The 25,183-nt window shown below is 41.4% G+C and overlaps 1 protein-coding gene across 1 annotated transcript in view; it reads left to right on the top strand.

Annotated features, from left to right (window-relative positions):
* Positions 1 to 18,590: 18,590 nt before the first annotated feature.
* The window catches only part of LOC126267913 (E3 ubiquitin-protein ligase MARCHF3-like), a 40,118-nt gene continuing 33,525 nt past the window's right edge, over positions 18,591 to 25,183 (top strand). Inside the window, exon 1 of the mRNA XM_049973222.1 lies at positions 18,591 to 18,711. The gene's annotated coding sequence lies outside the window, so the exon portion shown is untranslated. The remainder of the gene's footprint in view (positions 18,712 to 25,183) is intronic.

Raw genomic sequence — 25,183 nt, 5'->3', positions numbered from 1 at the left:
CAAACACAACTTTCTCTTTTAATTTTGCGATGCACTTCTTTGCACCATAGTGCCCACACCTCAGGTGTACATAGTCGATTAGAACGTCTACATGTTGTGAGGGAAAGCACAGCTTCCACTCAGAAATACCTACCTTTTTCCTCCTAAACAGAATACCTTTATGCAGACAGTAGTATTGCGAAACCTTATGATAGTTCGCATCTCCGAAATAGCTCTTTACTAATTTCAGCTGGTCATCTACATTCTGCTCACGTCTCAAGTTCTTAATCACCCTCTTTAATGCACCTTGTCTTTTCAATCTTTAGTTTCATGCCACCTCTCTCAATAGCCTCTAACACTTCCTCTAATAAAACTATGTGTTCTTCCCAGGTAGGAGTTGCTATTAACAGATCATCTACGTAGACTGTGATTTTATTACATAAGGCTGGTGCTAAAACATGGCACATCACACGTACGAAGGCACAAACAGAGATATTAAGTCCGAAAGGTACCACACGGTATTGGTAACAAACTCCTCCGTACAAGAAAGCTGTGTACTTCCTTGAACTTTCCGCCAGTGGCAAATTCCAATATCCACACGTGATGTCCATTGAGGTTAAGAATTTTACTCCCCGCAACTTTTGCTATAACTCGTCCGTGTTCTGCGGTCTATCACTTTCCCTAACCACTATTTCATTCAACCTACGAGAGTCCAAGACCAATCTGACAGTCCCGTCTCTTTTTGGTACAACAACAAGAGGATTATTGTACTCACTGACCGCTTTTTCAATCACACCCCACTCTAGCATTCTCTGTATCTCCTTTCGAACCGCCTCCTTCCTAGCTACATGTATTTGGTACAGCTTCCTGAAAAACACTTGGCCAGGTTTCACGATTAATTGACGTTCATAAACTTTGACCACGCCAGGTCGATTTGAAAATACCTTATGATGCCTTTTTAATACCTGTCTCAGTTCTTCCTTCTGATTAGCTGAAATTTTATCGATTTCCTGCAATTTAGCTTCTATTTTGTCCAAAATAATTGCTTCTTCTTCTTCTTCTTTTTCTGAGTTTAACTTTATTTTACTAAGTTTAACACCTTCGTCCAAATATCTCCTATTTTTTAGAACTCGTATAGGCAGCTCCCAAGTTTCATCATTAGTTACTACATGTTTATCAATAAAAGGTACCGTAATTACTCCGGTTATCGGCAAGACCATTTTTAACTGGCTTATTTCAAAGTCAACAACACTGACATTTTGACAAGAAATCTATGCCAATTAAAACCTCAATACTGAGATTATTTACAATTAAGCATGGATGATCAATTAAATTACCATTAATATCAGAAGGCAGCAAAGCTTCTTGCTTTACCGTTTTGACACCTTGCCAGTAGCACCAATTATTCTTAGTCCTGAAAATCTTGTCCAGTAAGCTTGTCTTTACCAGGTAATGCATCAAAGAAGGACTGAGATATCGCACTCACCTCACTTCCACTGTCTAAGAGACAACGTACATTGATACCCAACATATTCTTTATTATTATAGGGTGGCTTATTCTAGTTTGTACAGGCGGCTCTTCAAACTCATCCAATAGTTCCTCTTGGATTGTCTCCAACTAAAGTGATCGACATCTGTCTTCATTACATTTAGGTCAAAGTGTGTAGGGGTTTCCTGAATTACATTTTCAGCTGCCTTTTCCAGTCGGTCTATTAATTTCAAATCGAAGCACCGCACGACATCATTACATTTAATTTGCTGAACATGACCCAAATTACTGTAGTCTGAGCGATTCTGCACTTCCAGACCGGGCATAACACTGGTTACAGCTAAACCACTTTTACCATTATCGTCGGGTTCCTTCTCAAGTGACAACTGGTCACAGCTACTGGGTTCATCGACCCCCAACAGGCTGTACTCTACATTCTCACTTACCTCCTATCGTAAATCTTTTAGTAGAGTATCAACATCCTGCACAGGCACTTTAGATAAGAGCACATCATCCTCATCGTAAATATAAGCATGGATTTCTTCTGCTTCTTCACCTGACAATTTAGTATTTTGTAGCTCTTCCCTACCGTTACACTGCTGCGCCTGCTCTTTCTCTTCCCACTTAGAAAGCGTCTCTAACACGGTATCTATCAAATACTGTGAGTGATCTAATATTTCTGCTGTATCCTTAGATGCTACCGACCCCTCATCCACATGTTCAGTCTGAGTATTCTGATCTGTCTTACCAATTACATTAATTACTGGCTTAGGAAAAGTAACCACCTGGCGAGCGGCAGTGTTCTCATAGACGGGAACTAGTTTTCCTGCCTCGGCCTACTACTGTTTCCTTTATTCCCATTGTAGCCAAATGGCACAGCATTGCTTTCCGCACTGTTGTTTACCTGCATAATTTCATTTGGATGCCATTGTTGGTTCTGATAATTATTTCTCCAATTTCTACCTCTCTTAGGATGGCGAACACCTACTGTTCTGATGTTTACATTGCCATTCTGCTCGTTCTTAAAATTACTACTAGTGTTATTACCATTTCTGTTATTACGTACTTGCTCCTCATTGGCAGCCACACGCTCTACACGTTCCAAATACTCAATGAAACGATCCAGATTGTCTCTAGGGGCAGATATAATTCTAGTTTGCCAATACCATGGCAGTTTGGCTTCATGACCTGGTATTATCATTTCAGGTTTTAGCTTTTCGGCCAAATGTGACAAACGTGAGATACATGACCTAGCAAACTCTCTAATAGATTCCTTGCCTACATTGAAGCGTTTTCCTCTCCAAAATTCTCTCAACACTTCATTTTGCTTATTATTAGACCAATACTCATTAATAAAAGCTATTTTAAATTCCGCTAATGTTTTACACTTCAACATAACATCAGCTGACCAACACATGGCGTCACCTGCTAAATGGCTTCTAATAAATGAGATTTTCTCTCGTTCAGACCAAGTTGGTGGAATCACATCTTCAAAATCGTTCCAGAAATCTAGCGGGTGGATATTTTTATCTGGATCGAACCGCAAGAACTGCCGACACCCGATAAAAGCGCCGTTTGCAGCTACAACTTGTTGCATACTACCATTACCAGAAGTTACTGAAGCTACATTACTCTCAATGTTAGCAATATTAGTACTAATATTTTCTACTCTCACTTCAACATTATCTACTCTTTGCACAATATGAGTAGTATCAGTTTTGATTGCGTCTACTTCTGCTTAACATATGTTTACTTTTATATTAACATCTTTAAACCTATCTGAGTACAGATTAGATTCCGCCTCGATCTTTTCTGTTAACTTGTGCTCCAGCTTCGCATCTTCCATTTGGAAGTCTTTGCGAACCTCAGCAACTTCGGATTTTACTGTTTTATACATTTCAGAAAATTGTTGAGCAACTTTTTTCTTAATATCCTCATGGTTGTAATCAATTTTATAATTCAAACTGTCCAGGTCCTCTTTCAACTTATTGCAACCAGCCTTGAAGGTATTGTCCATTACCTCCAATCGTTTATGAAAATTGGTTTGGCTGGCCACAATCCTGTTATTTACCTCAATTATATCAGATTTTAATTCAGCATTAGTGCTTTTGACCTCAGTTATTTCAGACTTTAATTCAGCATTACTGGTAACTATTGCTTGTAATATAACATTTAAAGCAATAGCCCCAGTATCTTTGGGTTGCCCACTAGCTGGTTTTTTATCACACTCAGGTGACGAAAAACTAGCTACAACACCAGAATCATCAAAACTAAATGAAACTTCTGACTGATCAGCCATATCTAACTTCTCCTGTTTAAACTCTACCACCTCTGATGACTGTTTCGTTTTTAACTCATCAGATAAACTATCATCCAATAAATTAACAATTTCTGATTTCTGGTTTACTACAGGGGTCTCTATTATTGAATCATTGCCCCTTTTCACACTACTGTCAGGAGACAATACTTCATATTTCACTTTAACATTACTATTTCCATGCACATTTACACTTGAACCGTTGTCTGGATTTACAGTTCCCTCAACAGACATAGGTTCTGATTTAAGTTCAACCTCGGTTTCTTCTGGCAGTTCCATTGCCGAGTCTTTAGTGCAGGTTAGTAAACTTTTTAACAGCTTTTCACTTAACTTAGTTCCTTCTGCACGACGTATTGCGTTGCCGGCGCCGCGTACCAGGATTACTGATGCGACGCGGCGCGTTGAACTGCAGACGGCACTTGGACGGCTGCTGTGTGTTTGCGTGGCCCGCAACTGCAGGCGCGGCCCCAGTTGCTCCGGCGGACGACTGCTGTGAGGCGAAACTGGCTTCTCGCGATGCCGGCAGCGCACTAGACTCAGTGCCAGCTCCGTCAATCCAGATGCGTTGTTAATCCAGTTGCGTCGTCCACATACACACGTAACACTATCACTGTTCTATTACTCAGTTGCGTGTCGCATTTCACTCCCGAATCCGAATATTTGAAAATCACTTTCACTTTTACTCAAATTATTTCCCGGCCGATGCACCATATGTGGGGCGGTGGGTGGAATTGATTGTTAATGAACGTGGAATGTCTTTCCCGGCACATGCACCAAATGTGGGGCGGCGGGTGGAAATATAATTGAATATGGAATGTAATGTAAAAAAGACAAATTTCCCCGACGATTCGACGATTAGCAACATATATGGGGCGGCGGGTGGAGTTATTGCTATTAAAATGTTCCTATGATTTATTTAATGCTGTTGTTTGCCGTTCTCAACACCGGCTCTCTAACTACAATATTGGCAACCAGAAAGTGATTAGCAAAACGTGAAGCCTGTAATTAGAATTCCTAGTGCGCACTTCACCTGAAAAATACACTTATAGCTACAGCTTATAGCTCTGAGCAATTAGGAGATTGTCTTGGATTCATAATCAAAAACGATTCACTCTAAAATGTTCACTATATTCTGAAAGTCACAGACCAAAAAAGAATCCACACTGCCAACTACCAGAGCAGTTCAGAGTCTAATGCGCAGATGCAACTATAATTGTTCAAATTAAAAATTTAAGTGAATGTTCGCCATAATTTGATGATAATGTTCATCAAACGCCACACTAAATAATGGTAGAATGTCTGTCCGGCAGCGGCACGTGAAAATACGACATACGCAAACTGAAGGTAGATCATTAAAGTCATCCCAGAATTAACACTTCACTCGAAAACGATTTCATGGTTACGCGTATCCCCAAAACTTATTACGGCACCCGAGGCTGTTACAGCAATGATACCGACGCGACGCGACTCCCGGCACAGATGGTGGGCTAATCAGCGTCTGGTGAGAACTGGGGCCTTTTTCTCTCACGCAGCGTTCTTATATATAAAGCCGCTGTGCAGGCGGCTAAGGGAACGCCTGATTAAATCCGCTCCCCCGACTAGCCGCTGCGCTAGTAATGCACCACTTTAAGTTATCGAATAAATCATTGCTTCCTTTGCTGACGGCCGATGAAGCTCTCAATTTAAATGTGTAATCAGCACACAGGTAAGTAATCATAATAAAAGTCTGATGTCGCTCAGTCAAATATTTTGAGCGAGAGAATCAATTTAATTACCCTACACGCAGTATACGAGCTTTGAGCTTGCCCTTTGGGGATACGCTATCGCTATACTTTTATAGTTATTCAGTAGAAACTTTTCACATCTTTATGATTATAGCGGATCTCCATTCTACTTAAACATCCAAGCTTTATTTATTCACCTACTTAATCTCTCTTGCTTCCTTAATTTTTAAGACAAAAACCAGAAAATCATGAATTTTAACTAAAATTTTAATTTGTGAGATCCAGAATACTCTTTTTATTAAATTATTATGCAAAAGGAATCTACATATAAATTTTTAAGTTTCTAGCTCTTTTCTGTTGCGCCAATTATTTTTACAGAAAAATATCCAAATTTCAAAAATGGTTAAAGTTATTGAACTAATATTCAACACATACTGATTTAGTATTACTCCTGACATGCTAGAAATGTATCAGCTTATTTACTTGATTTTTAAAGTATTGCGCAACATTTATGACATCAGAGCTAGTTACAGCAGACTGGCTGGCACACAATGGAAAAAACTTATGTGAATTTTATACGGCGTGAGTAGGCTGCTTCCCTACAGAACGATTCGCCTAATTTCGACTCTGAGGGTGTGGTACACCGTGCCTATTGCGTGTAAGCTTTCATTAGTCTACTTTTATCTCCATAGCCTCGAAAAATACGATACGTAAGAAGTCGAAAAATATTTTTGCTTTACACGCTGAGAAAGTTTCTCGGAGATTTCTAATCAGATTTTCCTTAGATAATCGACTTCTATCAATACAGATCTCTCTTTCAAGTAAAGATCCCTGTTGCCAATCGTATTTTATTTCTCTACACTCGACTAAGCTATGAACCAAACCTGTTGAGTATGCCTTAAGCCGTAGTTGTTAAAGTGTCTTCTTCTTGCCAGTTGTTGAACCAACAACTGAGCCTGTGTTACCAATTGCACTTAATACCGTGGTGTGGAATACGTAAGGCCAAAAGTAACATTCGCTTGATATGTCACTGCCGTAACATACCCCGTTTACACTTGAACAGTACATAGAAAGAACTGATATAGTGTGGTACAGAAAGCAAGTGAAGTAGTACGCAATGACGCGAACAGAAATGAGACCAATATTGAAAGATATAACAATTCCAATCCCAAAGAAAGGAGGTGTTGACAGATGTGAAAATTACCGAACTATCAGATTAATAAGTACAGCTGGAAAATGCTAACGCCAATTCTTTACAGACGAATGGAAAAAAAACCTCGGGGAAGATCACTTTGGATTCCGTAGAAATATTGGAACACGTGAGGCAATACTGACCCTACGACTTATCTTAGAAGAAAGATTAAGAAAAGGCAAAGCCACGTTTCTAGCATTTGTAGACTTAGAGAAAGCTTTTAGAAATGTTGACTGGGATACTCTCTTTCAAATTGTAAAGGCGACAGGGGTAAATTACAGGGAGGGAAAGGCTATTTACAATTTGTACAGAAACCAGATGGCAGTTATAAGAGTTGAGGAGCGTGAAAGGGAAGTAGAGGTTGGGAAGGGAGTGAGACAGGGTTGTAGTCTCTCCCCGCTTTTGCTCAATGTGTATATTGAGCAAGCAGTAAAGGAAACAAAAGAAAAATTTGGAATAGGTATTAAAATTCATGGAGAAGAAATAAAAAAAATGGTTCAAATGGCTCTGAGCACTATGGGACTTAACATCTTAGGTCATCAGTCCCCTAGGACTTAGAACTACTTAAACCTAACTAACCTAAGGACATCACACAACACCCAGCCATCACGAGGCAGAGTAAATCCCTGACCCCGCCGGGAATCGAACCCGGGAACCCGGGCGTGGGAAGCGAGAACGCTACCGCACGACCACGAGATACAGGCTGAAGAAATAAAAACTTTGAGGATCGCCGATGACTTCGTAATTCTGTCAGAGGCAGCAAAGGACCTGGAACAGAATCGACAAGAGGATATAAAATGAACATCAACAAAAGCAAAACGAGGATAATGGAATGTAGTCGAATTAACTCGGGCGATGCTGAGGGAATTAGATTAGGAAATGAGTCACTTAAAGTAGTAAAGGAGTTTTGCTATTTGAGGAGCAAAACTAACTGATGATGGTCGAAGTAGAGAGGATATAAAATGTAGACTGGCAATGGCAAGGAAAGCGTTTCTGAAGAAGAGAAATTTGTTAACATCGAGTATAGATTTAAGTGACAGGAAGTCATTTCTGAAAGTATTTGTATGGAGTGTAGCCATGTATGGAAGTGAATCATGGACGATAAATAATTTCGAAAAGAAGAGAATAGAAGCTTTCGAAATGTGGTGCTACAGAAGAATGCTGAAGATTATATGGGTAGATCACATAACTAATGAGGAAGTATTGAATCGGGTTGGGGAGAAGAGAAGTTTGTAGCACAACTTGACAAAAAGAAGGGATCGGTTGGTAGGACATGTTCTGAGGCATCAAGGGATCACCAATTTAGTATTGGAGGGCAGCGTGGAGGGTAAAAATCGTAGAGGGAGACCAAGAGATGGATACACTAAGCAGATTCAGAAGGATGTAGTTTGCAGTGGGTAGTGGGAGATGAAGAAGCTTGGACAGGGTAGAGTAGCACGGAGAGCTACATCAAAGCAGTGTAAGGACTGAAGACCACAACAACAACTACATTGAAAGACATAATTTCACTGAAATCACAGCGATTTATGATGGCCACCTGGACACTGCAAAACGAGGGACATGATTTTCAATGGGTTCTGTGATCACCAAGGACAGCAATGCATGCTCTCTAATGTGCCCCAGCTCCCCTACTGGCCGTAAGGTCGCTAAGGAGTTCTTGTTCACAATTGCCGGATGGTCGTTGATGGTTGTGGGCGTACCATAGTACGTCTCCCCAACACAACCCACACGTGCACTTTGGGATTTAAGTCGCCGAACGTTGTAAATCGCGGTGACTTCGATGTAATTAGTGTCTTTGAATAAAAGTGCCATTTCGGTTCGTCTCATTTCATATTGGTTTCAATTACAGTAGAACCTCTCTAATCCGTCACCTTAAGGGACCGGGACCACGGTCGGAACGAGAAAAAGGTCGCATTATCCGAAAAATCTAATATTTATTGCAAAAAATATGAAAAGACATTTAGTACAAAAAATATACGATTTAAGAACTGAAAGACGTCTACAGTAATATATAAAGATCTTTTTTACACAATGTTAAACAATATATTAACTAAAAAACCTCTACACACTATAATATGTATTCGTTATAAAAGGAAAAGTCAAACAAATTACAGTACTGTACTGTACTAAATAACGTATAAACGATATATACTGTAAACTGAAAAATGTTTATAGCACTGTGTATAAAAAAGAATTTTTTTACAAAGAAATGAAGCCTCCGTGCGCGCTCGAATCTCTCTAATTTTACATTCGTGATCTCCTCGGGAGGTATAAGTAGGGGGAAGCAATATATTATATACCTCATCCAGAAACGCACCCTCTCGAAACCTGGCGAGCAAGCCACACCGCGATGCGGAGCGCCTCTCTTGCAGAGTCTGCCACTTGAGTTTTCTAAACATCTCCGTAACGCTATCACGCTTACCAAATAACCCTGTGACGAAACGCGCCGCTCTTCTTGCGATCTTCTCTATCTCCACTGTCAACCCGATCTGGTACGGATCCCACACTCATGAGCAATACTCAAGTGTAAGGTGTCAGGCAAATCCAACACCTTCCATGAAAACCCTGACATAATAAGCAAATCTACTAGTATGTCACATAGCTCCGAATAAATCGTGACATTAAATTAACCAGAGTAATACAAGTAACGAGTGAGCCAAATGGAATGCCACAGACTAACACAAGAATGCCTAAATGCATGTCGTACCTTCCCACCGTATAGGTCGAACGAGTGTTTTGTAAGCCACATCCTTTGTTGATGGACTACATTTTCTAAGGACTCTCCCAATAAATCTCAATCTGGTACCCGCCTTACCAACAATTAATTTTATATGATCATTCCACTTCAAATCAATCCGCACGCATACTCCCAGATATTTTACAGAAGTAACTGCTACCAGTGTTTGTTCCGCTATCATATAATCATATAATAAAGGATCCTTCTTCCTATGTATTCGCATTACAGTACATTTATCTATGTTAAGGATCAGTTGCCACTCCCTGCACCAAGTGTCTATCCGCTGCAGATCTTCCTGCATTTCAGTACAATATTCTAATGTTGCAACTTCTCTGTATACTACAGCATCATTCGCGAAAAGACGCATGGAACTTCCGACACTATCTACTAGGTCATTTATACATATTGCGAAAAGCAATGGTCCCATAACACTCCCCTGTAGCACGCCAGAGGTTACTTTAACATCTGTAGACGTCTCTCCATTGATAACAACATGCTGTGTTCTGATTCCTAAAAACTCTTCAAGCCAGCCACAGAGCTGGTCTGATATTCCGTAGGCTCTTACTTTGTTTATCAGGCGACAGTGCGGAACTATATTGAACGCCTTCCGGAAGTCAAGGAAAATAGCATCTACCTGGGAGCCTGTATCTAATATTTTCTGGGTCCCATGAACAAATAAAGCGAGTTGGGTCTCACACGATCGCTGTTTCCGGAATCCATGTTGATTCCTACAGAGTAGATTCTGGGTTTCCAAACACGACATGATACGCGAGCAAAAAACATGTTCTAAAATTCCCTAACAGATCGATGTCAGAGATATAGGTCTATAGTTTTGCGCATCTGCTCGACGACCCTTCTTGAAGACTGGGACTACCTGTGCTCTTTTCCAATCGTTTGAAACCTTCCGTTCCTCTAGAGACTTGAGGTATACGGCTGTTAGAAGGGGGGCAAGTTCTTTCGCGTACTCTGTCTAATCGAACTGGTATCCCGTCAGGTCCAGTGGACTTTTCTCTGTTAAGTGATTTCAGTTGCTTTTCTATTCCTTGGACACTTACTTCGATGTCAGCCATTTTTTCGGTCGTGCGAGGATTTAGAGAAGGAACTGCAGTGCGGTCTTCCTCTGTGAAACAGCTTTGGAAAAAGATGTTTAGTATTTCAGCTTCACACGTGTCATCCTCTGTTTCAATGCCAGCATCATCCCGGAGTGTCTGGATATGCTGTTTCGAGCCACTTACTGATTTGACGTAAGACCAGAACTTCCTAGGAGTTTCTGTCAAGTCGGTACATAGAATTTTACTTTCAAATTCACTGAACGCTTCACGCATAGCCCTCCTTACGCTAACTTTGACATCGTTTAGCTTCTGTTTGTCTGAGGGGTTTTGGCTGCGTTTACACTTGGAGTGAAGTTCTCCTTGCTTTCGCAGCAGTTTCCTAAATTTGTTGTTGAACCACGGTGGGTTTTTTCCGTCCCTCACAGTTTTACTCGGCACGTACCTGTCTAAAACACATTTTACGATTGCCTTGAACGTTTTCCATAAACACTCAACATTGTCAGTGTCGAAACAGAAATTTTAGTTTTGATCTGTTAGGTAGTCTGAAATCTGCCTTCTATTACTCTTGCTAAACAGATAAACCTTACTCCCTTTTTTATATTCCTATTAACTTCCATATTCAGGGATGCTGCAACGGCCTTATGATCACTGATTCCCTTTTCTGCACTTACAGAGTCGAAAAGTTCGGGTCTGTTTGTTATCAGTAGGTCCAAGATGTTATCTCCACTTGTCGGTTCTCTGTTTAATTGCTCGAGGTAATTTTCGGATAGTGCACTCAGTATAATGTCACTCGATGCTCTGTCCCTACCACCTGTCCTAAACATCTGAGTGTCCCAGTCTATATCTGGTAAATTGAAATCCCCACCTAAGACTATAACATGCTGAGAAAATTTATGTGAAATGTATTCCAAATTTCTGCCACTAATGCTGCTGAGTCGGGAGGTCGGTAAAAGGAGCCAACTATTAACCTACAGAGTACGTTCCGAAAGTAATGCAATTGAATTTCCCGCGCCGCTCCTAGTAGTCGGAGTGGGAGCGGACCACATGGAGTAGGTGGGGGGGACGCTAAGCTTTGCCGCGAAACCGGTTTCAGTGCTCTCCGAGCTGTGGAAGCGGCAGGACGTCTGTTATTGTAAACCTCTGCGCGCCGACCGTGTCACGGAAAAAATGGAATCGACGATCGAGCAACGTTACGCGAATAAGTTTTGTGCTAAACTGAACAAATCTTTTGAGGAGACTAACAAAATGATTCGTGAGGCTTACGGGGACTCTGCTCTGTCCTACTCACAAGTTTCGAGGTGGTTAAAGGCCTTTAAGGAAGGCCGGGAAGAAGTTCACGACGAACAACGCTCTGGGCGGCCGTCAACCAGCAAAACTGACAACAATGTGGCTCGTGTGCGACAACTGTTGGACTCTGACCGTCGATTGAGTATCAGGATGGTTGCCAATGAACTGAACTTGTCGTCTACTGTTGTTTTTCGCATTGTTACTGAAGATTTAGCGATGAGGAAAGTGTGCGCCAAGCTCGTGCCCAAGGTGTTATCAGACGACGAAAAGACCAACCGAGCGGAAATTTCAAGTGAACTTTTGCAACGTGTTGAAATTGAACCTGATTATTTGGACAACGTCATCACTGGTGATGAAACCTGGGTTTTTGAATACGACCCAGAAACAAAACGGCAAAGCTCTGAGTGGCACACTGATCAGTCCCCCAAGCCCAAAAAGGCAAGAATGAGCAAATCAAAAGTGAAAACAATGCTCATTGTCTTTTTCGACAGCAAAGGAGTGGTCCATAAGGAGTTTGTTCCTGAAGGACAGACAGTTAACGCTGCCTACTACGTGGATGTGCTGGAAAGACTCCGCAAAAGGGTCGTCAGGACGAGAAAGGACATCTCCGCTACCTGGCAACTCCATCACGACAACGCGCCTTGCCACAACGCGCTACGAGTCCGCTATAGTCCTGACCTCGCCCCAGCTGACTTCTTTTTGTTTCCTAGGATTAAGTCAGCCCTGAAAGGAACCCGTTTTTGTCCATAGACGAGATCCAATCCGCCGTGACGAAGACCTTGCGAGAGGTCCCAGAAGACGCCTTCCAGGGCGCGTACCAGTCATGGCAGAGTCGCTGGAAAAAATGTGTAGAGGCCCAAGGACAGTACTTTGAAGAATTTTAAGTGTTTGTGCAAATCTGTTCAATAAATTACTTTAAAAAAATAATTGCATTACTTTCGGAACGCACCCTGTACCTCGGTTGTTGGGTTTAACCTCCACCCATAATAATTCAGAGGAACTATTCACTTCTACTTCACTACAGGATAAACTACTACTAACAGCGACAAACACGCGACCACCGGTTGCATGCAATCTATTCTTTCTAAACACCGTCTGTGCCTTTGTAAAAATTTCAGCTGAATTTATCTCTGGCTACAGCCAGCTTTCTGTACCTATGACGATTTCAGCTTCGGTCCTTTCTATCAGCGCTCGAAGTTCCGGTACTTTACCAATGCAGCTTCGACAGTTTACAGTTACAATACCGATTGCTGCTTGGTCCCCGCATGTCCTGACTTTGCCCCGCGCCCTTTGAGGCTATTGCCCCTTCTGTACTTGCCCGAGGCCATCTAAACTAAAAAACGGCCCAGTCCACGCCACACAACCCCTGCTACCCGTGTAGCCGCTTGCTGCGTGTAGTGGACTCCTGACCTATCCGGTGGAACCCGAAACCCCACCACTCTATGGCGCAAGTCGAGGAATCTGCAGCCCACACGGTCGCAGAACCAACTCAGCCTCTGATTCAGACGACTGGAACAGCAAAGGGAGGTAATGACAGTGGCACGTAAAGTGCCCTCCGCCACACACCGTTGGGTGGCTTGCGGAGTATAAATGTAGATGTAAATATATGTATAAACTAAGAAATGATTACACTGTATGCATTGTTTTTACAGTAAAAACGAAAAAAAACTTGGAAAACACTCAGTGATACATTTTTGTTTAGCAGATGTTATTATAGATTTAGCTGGAGTTTCCCTCCATTTTTCTTTATTCCCAAAACGTCCATTGTAGTTGAAGTTGGATTCTGCTCGATGTATTGAAGGGCGATGTCAAAAGCGTTTTTTTGCATCGTTGTGCGAAACCCGGGTGCGGGGGTTCGTCTTCGCCGTCCGACTCCCCATTCACAGTTTCCTGGCTAACAGCGGCAACACTCTGTTCGTCACGGAGCTCTTCAAAAGCGTCACAGTCTTTGCCACATTCGTTGCTCCACTCTTCAACTTCATTGGTAGGGACGTTCGGCTCCAGAATTTGCAGATCCTTAACGGTTTCCAGTGCGTCGTTGTTTTTCTCATTTCAGGTCATAACTTGTGGCCAAAGCTTAATTCATGATTTCCGTAGTGTGTCAGGTTTCAGTTCATCCCATACTGCAGCGATTGTGTGGACAGCATCTTTGATGTTTAGGGATTTCATTGCCTCAAATAAGTTATGACCTTCTTCAGACTTTTCCAAAATTGAGCTGATATACTTTCTGCGATATCTCCATTTTAACCATTCGAGAACGCCCCGATCCATTGGTTGGATGAGTGTGGTCACATTAGGAGGCAGAAAGAGAGATTTTATGTCCCCTTTCAGCAAATATTCCTCAGATGGATGTGATGGTGCGTTATCCAGCAGCAGTAGAGCACGAACAGGCAGATTTTTTTGTTTCGCGTCTTTTTCGACCGATGGCACAAACTCGTCGAAAAACCAGGATTTAAAAAGGTTGCAGTTCATCCATGCACATTTTCGATTGCTTTAATAAACCGGCAAGGAAAATAAGTTTATATTTTTGAATGCACTTGGCTTCTTAGATTTGCCAATGCCGAACAAGGGGAGCTTGTGGGTACCATCTGCGTTACTACAAGGAATGACTGTTATTCTATCTTTTATAAGTTTCGTTCCTACCACGGATTCAGTTGAAGCTGTGAGCGTCTTTGTTGGCAACATTTTAAAGTTCAGCCCTGTCTCGTCGATGTTATACACTTTGCACGGTGACAGTTGATTTTCTTCTACAATTTCTTGAAACTTATCAGAAAACTCCTTAGCAGGTGCGGCATCGGCAGATAGTTTTTCACTGGAAATAGAAACAAATCGGACACCATGACGAGTTTTACAACGATCAGTCCAGCCTTCACTGGCAGCAAATTTGCTTTCGGCTTCCAATTTTTTGTGCAAAACTATCGCTTTTTCTTTGAGAATTGGCCCGGAAATTGGAGTTCCTTTCCTTCTTTCTAGACAAAACCACATCCACAATGCGTTATCAAACAGTTCAAGTTTAGGTTTTTTTAATGTTTTGCGATTCTTCAGAGTGTTTTCACCATCAATCGTAACTGTATAAGATTCGATGTCTTTCCGATTCTTCCTCCAATCCTTTATTGTCGTAACACCTACATTCAGTTCCTTTGCAATTTTTTGGAGTGATTCTCCATCTTCCAGTCTTTGTAGCACTGCTAATTTTTCATTTAGTGAAAGAGTTACGTGTCTACGTTTGAATACAGATATGTTGAAAAACAGACAACTGTACACACAATGAATCTACAGTAATAAGTACTGTAGAGAACACGGAATAAAGCAAACAACGACGTTTTTTAATCCCAACAAAGGATGAAACTGCACAATAACGTACAGTATAACAATATGCACAGCGATTGACAAAGTAACAATGGCCCGACAGGCGTCCAGTCAGGGACAAGTCGGTACAGACTCGCGAGCCTGAATATGGTCGGACTAAGCCGAGTGACGGACCATCCAAGGCTGGATTAGAGGGGTTCTACTGTACTTTGTAAGTAGTTCTCTATATTCGTTTCTGAATGAAATTTAGCCCAACATTTCAAAAATCTAACATGGGCTGAACCGCAGCTGATCTAAATGCAGCTTGACTTTGTGTCAAATGCACAACGGGAGTAGAACAATTATCTGGCCCTTATTAAAATTTCCATTTTCCTCGTAGCTTGCCAACATTGTTGTAGATTTCTCTAGAGCACAACAGCAAACAGCAAGCAGGGAGCGGCTAAGCTAGATTTCTGTTTGTACACACATATTCAAACTATTGCATGTGGTAAAGCGCAATGATAAAAAAGTGGGGTGGGGAGAGCAACTATTCGTATGGAGTGATATCCCAAGACAATGATTTTAAAATGAAAATACACGGTGATTACAAGTGAAGTTGAACTTTCAAAACGCTGTAGAAATAATATCACTGGTCAGAATGACGTAAAATTGCAACGGAATATTATCGGAAAAAAAGTAAAAACGTACGGCAAAAGAAAAAATCAGTGTGAAAATCGATCAGTAGATGGCGCTGAATGTGTCAGAATACGTAAATGCGCACGACCCATTGAAGTTGGTATACACACGCCGGGTACACGGCTTTTCCTGCTTTCGCGTCTGCGACGTTCGCCATGACTGTCTCAATGAAGGATCGCGCTCTGCTTGTAAAGCTGTATTACAAGAATGATGACTGAGCACACGTCGCTCTGCAGTAGTTCCGGACACTGAAGGGTTTGAAAAAAGGCGTTGGTCCGATGACTGCCGTGGGCCTCGAGAAAATGATTCCCAAATTTGAGAAGACGGGTTCTCTTGGTGTGCAACCTGGTAGGAGGAGGAAACGAATTGATTCGACGTCAGTGGAAGCAGTGGCTACAGAAATGCACGAGGAGACGAGTGGTGGTGTGCAAACGTGTAGTGCACGGAGAACTGCCAGAACATTGGACATACCAGTGAGAACGGTGCGTAAAATCCTACGAAACATTCTTCTTTGCTATCCATTTAGAATTACCCATGTGCACGAGTTGCTTCCTGTTGACTTGCTAGCCAGAGAGACCTTTGCTTTAGAATTTCTTGCTTGCATGGAAGTGGACAATGATCGGCAGTGGAAGATTTTGTACATTGACGAATTCCACTTCCATCAGATAGGATATGTCAATACACAGCATTATTGAATGTGGGCAACGGAAAATCCACACGTAAATCAAGCAGTACCAGTTCATTTTGAAAATCTCACTGTGTGGTGCGGGTTTACGGCATTTTATCATACGGCCATATTTTTTTCCAAGAGACGGGTGCTTTCGGTCTTGTTACCTGTGCCGTCACTGGTAAGCGCTATGAGTGTCTTTTGTGCAACCACGTCATTCCAGCCCTCCATCAGCAAGGATGAGTGGATGGGATCATTTTTATGCAAGATGGCGCACCTCCGCACATTGCACATACAGTTAAGCAGGTGCTGAAGCGCCATTTTGGAAATGCTAGAATTATCAGCAGCTATTTCCCTACAGCCTGGCCGTCCCGAACACCTGATCTTAATTCGTGTGACTTCTGGCTGCAGGGCTATCTGATAGATGTTGTGTTCAGTGTTCCGATTGCAGACTTGGCTGCATTTGAGGCATGCATTGCGCAGCACATTCTGCACGTGACCCCGAAACACTTCGATCAGTTGTGGAACATGCTGTTTCTAGATTTCAATTTGTTGTAGAAAACGGTCGACAGCACATTGAGCATGTTTTCGGCCAGTCACACGGAAATTGACAGTCCGATTTATTTTGATTGATGTCTTTTATGCGGTTTTTGGTCTCAGTTAAAACCCGATTTTTTCCATCCAATGTGATATGACCATGCCGTGGTAGATGGGCTTACGTAACTAACAGTATCACACCTACACACCCACTCATACTGAATAGTACAATTTGTTTAACTTCAAACGTACACCTTAGGCATTGTTGTATGATTCATTTGTCATTTTTTTGTCGAACACTATCAAATTATTATGCTTACAGCTCCATCTATTGCTACAATGTGTAGCTATTTGTCTTTCTTCTGCCATTAGTTTTCCCCCTTCTCCGATAATAATCCGTTGGAATTTGACGTCATTCTGACCTGTGGTGTTATTTCTACAGAGATTCGAAAGTTTAACTTTAATTATAATCACCCTGTATATTCAAAATGACTGGCCAATACTTCGCGCCATCTTTACACACGATATTGGTCTGAATAATACTATGGTTAAAGTGAAAAATGATTTTTTTTGAAAAGGTACAAAGTTAACACAGAATTTCTATAAAAATCAAACAGCTTAATCAGTTAATATGCAAATAGATGACTCAGCGAAGTGGGGTGGTCTTTCTCTCAGCTCTGAGCAAGAAGATTAGCTGACAACAAACATTCCTAGATGCGCACTGTTGCAGTCTTACCTCTTCTCTTCAAAAAGTAATTACATTGCTCGAAATTTACATTCCTTTCATTTGTCAATGTTCACATCATACTCATCCTCTCTGTCCTTTCTCCATCCAACAGATTACATCACAAATCAACGCAGCACTACTAAACACGGCCATCACCTACCACACTTCAACTGAAAATGTATCACGCAGCGCAGAGCCAAAGACTGTACCACGACGAGAACAAAGATTGTTTAGGAAAAAAATGACTTAGAACTAATTAAACCTAACTAACCTAAGGACATCACACACATCCATGCCCGAGGCAGGATTCGAACCTGCGACCGTACCGGTCGCTCGGTTCCAGACTGAAGCGCCTAGAACCGCTCGGCCACGCCAGCCGGCCGTGAGTAATCTTTTGTAATAAATTGAATATACGATTTAAATCAAAAACTCAAAACAGATACTTCCTGGGAAACGCGTAAGTTGTTATGATTTAATTTTTACATTAATACAGAGCAGTGTTTATTTTGTGAGAATTGAATTAACTTTACTAGATGCATGATTTTAACGCGCTTGTTCCATATTTGACAGCCACCTTAAACATCAGACATCTGAGAGCAGTATCGTGACACAGTCATTTTTTTATTTCGGATAAGGAGACATTCTTTGCATAAATCCATCTCGTAGCTACTGTTCTGGATGGCTGTTAGCTAGTTTAATCATTTACGTGATCGAGCCAATTTTGAGTCTGCAATGAAGAATACAAAGTGCTATAAGCGCAACTGATCAAATTTAGGAGGCGATTTCGCTGATAGCATTATAGCATTTATTGCTAATATTATGTAAACTCTTAGACTGAACTGCGAGATGCGTAATCTTTGACTAAGATAGTTATTACACAGTCTGCGCAACTGTTTAGGCGCAGCTGTCTGTGGTGCTATGTTTTCATTCTGCTCGTAGGGATAGCTGTATTTCATGAAGTTCTTTTCTGTTAAATTATCCATGGTGTTTGTATTGTACTGAAGCATTCATATGGTATGGTAAGTTATTTTGAACATTACTGTACATTTCTACATTTAGAAAGTTAAGTGTTCAAAAACAGTCTAACGAAGTAGGTAGATTCATTTGGGAATTTATATTCGTGTAATGTTTGTGGTGACATATCTTTTTTATTTTTAAAGAGGTGTGTGTCAAGTAGTTAGGAATGCCGGTAATGTCGATTTTTATATATCTGTACGTTCTGTACAAAATATGATGTCTTCAAAGACAGCATCAGGAAAGTAGCTCTTCTAGGTTTATTTTGTAGAACACAAAGAAGTGCGTGTGTTGAAAGCACAAACCAAGAAAACACACGTTTTAGTTTTGTAAGGAACAAGACAGTACAACATCGAAGAAAGGTCAAATGGGTAATACGTACGAGAAACACAATACTTTGATGCTGCAGGCACAACCGCTAATACATGTGCAATAATGCATACTTTTATGCGTACATTTGGATTTCGCAGCTCAATGTAAATCAATAGCAACATCATCACGTCTGTAGGCAAGGATCAAACCTTGTGAATGTCATAAGCATTATGTTCTCTTCAATGGCTACTTTTGTTTATTAATGATACTAAGTTGATAAATGAATTATCACCCGATTGGCTATTACCGCGATAGCAAAATTGCAACAGCAGCAAGAAGAGCGGCTGACACATTTATTGCAATTCAGCCGAGAACTAATATTGTAGAAGATGATGTAACTACACAGATTAGTTAATAGTATCATTATCTGTGCAGATAACGTTATTCACGCAAGCGCAAAATATCTTATTTCGTTCGGCCACTGAGCATTATCGTAAATCCTCTATAACGGAAACAATAATGTTGGAGAATGTACTGTTTGTCTTACTTCCTGCAGCATTCATAGTTAGGGCGACACCCATTATTTTTCCCAGGTAGAAAACTGAAATACTGGAAAACATTTCCGCCGTCTGCAACAAATACGAAAGAACATATGAACGTGTGCCGTTGCTTTCTAAGAATATATTTATTTTTGTAATTTCTCAGTTCGACTGTTCGTAGATATTCGTGGCCACACATGTTTAAATATAACCGCAAGATACTTCTAATAATTCGAAAAAACTTCATGTTTGGTCTACGAGAAGATCAGAAGTTTCAAGACAGGAGAGAAACCAGAAATCGTCATTTCTCACTCTTTATGTTCAATAAATGCTTTACAACTAATGGTGTATCAGGGTGCCTATTAGACTCTCATGAGGGAAGCAAGCCTTTTTGTTTCAACTGTCACGAACTAGTAGTAAATACAACCTTCTGTCAACATGAAAACAGGTCACACAGTATTCAATAATACGACAAGTTAATATTTTGCTTTATTTTAAGTAGCTTTTTACGCAGTTCCTCATTTGTGTGGCCAGAAATATTCAGTGGAAATAAGACGTTAGTGTTGCTTTCTTTTGGGTGTTATCATACATCATATATCAAGCTTTATTATGTTTTGAGACTACATTCCGGTGTGAACGCTATCTGTCTAATGGACTGAATTAGTCCCAGAGCTTTCCAAGATCAACAGTCGTTTATACGAAATCAGAAGCATGCAACATTTTCTCTGACACCTCGTTCCTCTGTTTTCTCCTACGTGGAATTTTTGGCCTATCGAGAAACATGTATAAATCTACAAATTATGGCTAAAATGGTATTCAGTTATTGTAATTGCGACAGATGATGCAAGTAGAAGAATTCTTAAACCATTTTGATGTTAGAAGAAATGTTCGTTCACTGTTTCAATGTACATGCCAGGCCATGCATGCCTTTGTCAGTTACAAATAACGTTGTTCATAGCAGTAGCGTTTACACTTTTATCTCTTTGCATTTTTATTCCCTTGTCTTTGCGTCATGGAAATTTTCACTGCCTTATTCTGCTGTGTTTCTGTTGTTACCGATAGAACTTTAATAATTTAAACTTCGTTCTTATTCTACATTTCTAATGAGAAGATCCTTCTAAGTCACTTTTAAAAAATACCAGATATAGCTCCCTGTCGAAACAGGTCGTACGTCAGGGAATTTCATTCCTTTTATCCCAACCTCATCTTTATATCATGCCCAAAAATCTACGAGAAAGAACAGATATTTCGTTAATAGTCATTGATGGTACCTTGATAAGAAAACATCTTATACCGTTAGTCCCACCGTTGTCGACTGGCTATTATTTTTTGTCCAAACAGAAATCAGTATTGACTTGCTTTGGTTTTCACATAAAGAGATATCCTCTTTAAGTGGGAACATGAGTATTGCATGTCTCTCACTGCTTTGGTAAACGTACACGTAATAAGATGCCTGTTCATTTTTGCTATGATCCTTTCTTTATTTATTGCAGTTGTCCATGAAATCAGAAAAACTGTATTCTAATCTAGTTTTCTTCCTTTCAAATTTGTTTGTATCTAGTAATGCAATGAAGCATGAAAAGAAATTTTCAGACTGCTTGGTGATTCAATATGTGCGTGATATCCACTCTCGATTCTTAATCCTAACACGCAACGTAAAAGAGAATCTAATGCTACACGTACACTTAGAGTTTTGTGGTAATATTGCAGCTTTGAGGCAAGCCTACTCTTCGTTTCCCTGTTTCATGTAATTTCGTGGTATTTTTATTTACGGTATGAGGTCCTGGATCCAGTTCTAGGAAATGTTTAGTTGGTCCCTGAGCTTTCCTGTTGAAATATGTGAACTGTTTGCTTGCAGTTTTGGTACGAACTGGACCTTCAACGGGGCTTCATCTTCGACGAAGTTGGCCAGAATATTTTCATTTCGATCTGCTTGTTTTACTGTTCATGTCTGTTTTTCGTGTATATACAAACTCTTCGTAAATTTGAGAAATTATGTTGTTTCTGTGATACCTTTTTCCATTTCTTTCGTTGGCATGAGACTTGCCTAGCCTTTAATTTTTGTGGACTGATCATTTCTATTTACTGATTTAATTATTCATCTATTTTCATGCACAATCTTTCTTCAAGCTTTAGCTGCAAACTTTTGTTTCACTTTGAACTTTACGCGACTTCGGTCTTCCTGAATAAACCGTCTACTACCATTAGTGTTCTTTTGTTTTATACACTGTCCAGTCACATTAACGTGGCCATCAGTCGAATGCCTGAATCTGATTTCCAAGGACAGACGCTCACTTGTGTTGATGTATTGTGGCTTCCAGAATGACGAGGTCACCCAGAGAGTGCCACAAAAACATTCCCCAGACTGTAACGCACCCTCTTCCGGTCTGGAACCTTCCGACGATTCTTGCAGGTTGTTTGCTGTCAGACGTTTCAAGCCTTACACGACAACTGTCACGTGTCCGATGGAGCATACAACGTGATTCATCTGAAAAAGGCCGCGGAATGGACGTCCACTTCCGGTATTGGATCCCTGCCTTCGTCGTCGGTGAACAGCAGTCGTCAAGAGCGCATGGACCAGGTGCCTTCCGCGGAGGCCCATACGCAGCAACGTTCGCTGAACGGTTGTTGGTTGACATGGCCCGTTAGTTGTTCAGTATTCGTGCGTACACGAATCCGCACCTTTTGTTCACCCCTGTCATCTATCGCCCTGGTGCACCACAGTTACCCCGGCGCTGGTTTTGGTAAAAGCTGTTTTGCCATGTACAGTATACTCTAACCATGGCAACAAGCGAACGGTTTACAAAGTTAAGCATTTCGGAAACGCTACCACCCTTGGTCCTAAAGCCAATCATCGTGCCCTTTCGGACGTCAGATAACTCGCCCCGTTTCCGCGTTATGATACCGACTACACTGTGTTCGCGTCCCCCCAGCCTCGACTCGCTTTATATGCCCCCTCCCGCAGTGCTGGTGTTGCCACCTGCCGTCTGTGGGTGGTTATTCCACACTGGCGTCGAACGTAGGAGGCAATCCGAAAACAAAGGAAGTAGGTTACAGAACACTTATTCGCCCACTGCTTGAATATTGCTCACCAGTGTGGGATACCTACCAGATAGGGTTGATAGAAGAGATAGAGAAGATCCAACGGAGAGCATCGCGCTTCATTACAGGATCATTTAGTAATCGCGAAAGCGTTACGGAGATGATAGATAAACTCCAGTGGAAGACTCTGCAGGAGAGACGCTCAGTAGCTCGGTACGGGCTTTTGTTGAAGTTTCGAGAACATACCTTCACCGAGGGGTCAAGTGGTATATCGCTCCCTCCTACGTATATCTCGCGAAGAGACCATGAGGATAAAACCAGAGAGATTAGAGCCCACACAGAGGCATATCGACAATCTTTCTTTCCACGAACATACGAGACTGGAATAGAAGAGAGAACCGATAGAGGTACTCAATGTACCCTCCGCCACACACCGTCAGGTGGCTTGAAGAGTATGGATGTAGATGTAGAATGTTTGCTGGACCGTGTATTTAGTTAGCCCATTAATGTTATTCAGCACTTCAGTAAACTGGTATATTGAATTCCGTCCAACTTTTTGCCGTCTGAGTTGATTCTCAAAGCCTTCTTATCGTTTCTTACAACTGCCTTCATTTCACGATCAAATGTTCGTCGTTTATGGTTTTCACCTAGCTTCTTTCAGTTAGTTTGAAAGCATATTATCGTCAGTTTCGCACTCCATCCCTTTTTCCTCTAGCTGTATGAGATAAGTCAAGTGGGTGGCCCATGTTGTTCAGTTGTGAACTAATGTTGCTGGTCACTAGGTATAAAAGCAAACTGGTGATTCAGATGGAAGTCCGCTCTTCTTTGTCATTTCAACGATGGATCTGTTCCACTGTTTTTATTCAAGAGTGCAGTGTTGTTCAAATGGCTCCGAGCACTATGGGACTTAACTGCTGAGGTCATTAGTCCCCTAGAACTTAGAAGTACTTAAACCTAACTAACCTAACGACATCACACACATCCATGCCCGAGGCAGGATTCGAACCTGCGACCGTAGCGGTCGCCCGGTTCCAGACTGAAGCGCCGAGAACCGCTCATCAACTCCGGCCGGCTGCAGTGTTTCTTTTACTTTAGGATAGGTTTTCATATTATAACACTGAGCTCATCCTGGCCTTTGGGAAACTTAATTTCTTCTTATATTGGTTTACTATCCAAAGATTATCGCCATCTGTAAGTGCTGATTTTATAGACATCCTAGCCGTTAGTTAGGTTTGGTACAATCTTGTTTACATAGCTTAATAGCTTACCACATTAATTTTTTCCGACATTATTGTTATCAAGTACATGTCCATCATAAGAAAGTGGAGGCATAAATATACTGCTTAAATTTTTTAGTAACAGCACCCAAAGTCTGTACTGCACGGTCTTCGAAAGGTAATGTTTATGCTTCGACCAGATGTGTAGCTATTGCCAATACTGCACTCACGAATATCGTTTCTCTACATATGAAATGTCTGAAGTGACATGTCAGCAAAACAAATTATGAACATAGTTTTGAGGGAACGCCAGGGTGGAACGCTAAACAGTTTGTGTCAGATACATGAACCAAAGTGTTGCATACGAAACGTCTGTAACATTCACATACTTGGGAATAATTTACATTAACGTTGGACTGACTGGTATCGTACGTAAACTCTGCAATATAATTTGTCTGCATGTGGTAGTACAGGACAGACACCATCTCGCAGACGATAATGCCAGTTAAGGCGTCTAGACTGAAACTGAAGTGGTAGCAGGTGTTAGTTGGACAGTTTCCTCTGAAGCGCTCACTGAACACTTTTCAGAATATTTTATGCTCATTTCCGTTAACCAAGTAGTTGATCACTCACGCTACATAATAACTGAAATCGATATTCGGCATCTCCAACGATTGTCACTTGTTATTGCTTTTACTTCACTTCGCTCTTTTAGCATCTTTATGGGTCTGCGCAGATTGATGTGTGCGAGCTGGCTAGCAAAAGATAAGAGTCCTTTTAAGAGGAGCTGGTTGCCGTAAAAATTTTCAGAATCCGAGGCGAAGCTGCAGCCTCAGATAAACAGACGGGCACTGAGTTCCCTCACTCCACGCTTGCCAGGTGCGACATGGTACGCCCGCTTTTTGTCGAAAAAACACGGTACTGTCTGTAGAAGCCGTTTAGTAAGACAATAGGTCTCTAGCCGAGTGCCTTTTCCCGGGATTTAGCATGTGAACCCTAATTAACTTGGGGGCGAAGCCGCGAAATAACTTTCGGCTTGAAATTTAGAATCCAGTGTTGTGGTTGGTTGTTACTATCATTTTTCATAGAGCACGTAGTTTCTCGATCTTTCCTGCGTATCAGCTTTCTCGCAGGTCTGCTTCAAAATTGTGCCACGTAGTGGGACAGATTTTTTGCCTTTCTCCTCTCAGAGCACTATTGTTGAAAATAGCACAAATTCGTAAAAGTAGGAGGGTATTTAAGATCTTTAATTGAGTTTTACTGTACGCAACTGGCGATGTCCACGCCTGGCCGGTGAGTTCCCCCTCTGGTGAAACTCAATCAAGTTACAGAGTGTCAAAAAAAGAACGCTTGGCGCTAGGCGACGG

This window comes from Schistocerca gregaria, chromosome 4 (assembly GCF_023897955.1).
Source record: "Schistocerca gregaria isolate iqSchGreg1 chromosome 4, iqSchGreg1.2, whole genome shotgun sequence".
Taxonomy (NCBI): domain Eukaryota; kingdom Metazoa; phylum Arthropoda; class Insecta; order Orthoptera; family Acrididae; genus Schistocerca; species Schistocerca gregaria.
The sequence above is the reverse complement of the archived record's forward strand: the minus strand, read 5'-3'. Positions and strand labels throughout refer to the sequence as shown.